This window comes from Octopus bimaculoides, chromosome 27, assembly GCF_001194135.2.
Source record: "Octopus bimaculoides isolate UCB-OBI-ISO-001 chromosome 27, ASM119413v2, whole genome shotgun sequence".
In the NCBI taxonomy this organism is placed as follows: Eukaryota; Metazoa; Mollusca; class Cephalopoda; order Octopoda; family Octopodidae; genus Octopus; species Octopus bimaculoides.
In genome coordinates this window covers 16,160,021-16,160,582 of record NC_069007.1, presented here as the reverse complement: position 1 = coordinate 16,160,582, position 562 = coordinate 16,160,021, and positions in this window count along the sequence as shown.

The window sequence follows — 562 nt, the reverse complement described above, 5'->3', positions numbered from 1 at the left end:
TACATACATACATATTTACATGTTTGTATATATTGGACTCTGACGAATAAAGAATTGCGAAGGTCGCTCACGATATTTTAGTTCGATAAATCGATTGATTAATTAAATTGAACCATTAACGCATCGAGAATGTATATCTGAAACACCTGCAATGCAATAATAGCCATTATTTATGCGTATTTCCTATACATATTTCATTATGGAGGCTTCTATAACAGAAAACTCTTATTTAAGTGTCGAGTAGTCGTGTCTGCATCGTAAATCATAAGGGTTTAAAATTTAACTTATTGAATACAGAAACAAGGCATGCACTTCTCTCACAAATTATTCGCTCCTTTTGACGAAATATTTGACGAGACTCATTGCTACCGAGCTTTGCTGTCTCACAAATACTGTATCCGCATCCATGACACATCCCTTCATATATTAATATATATAGAGAGAGATGTGTATGTATGTATGTATGTATGTATGTATGTATGTATGTATGTATGTATGTATGTGTGTGTATAGGCTGGAGGTGTAGCTGTGTGGTAATTAGCTGGCTTACCAACAACATGGT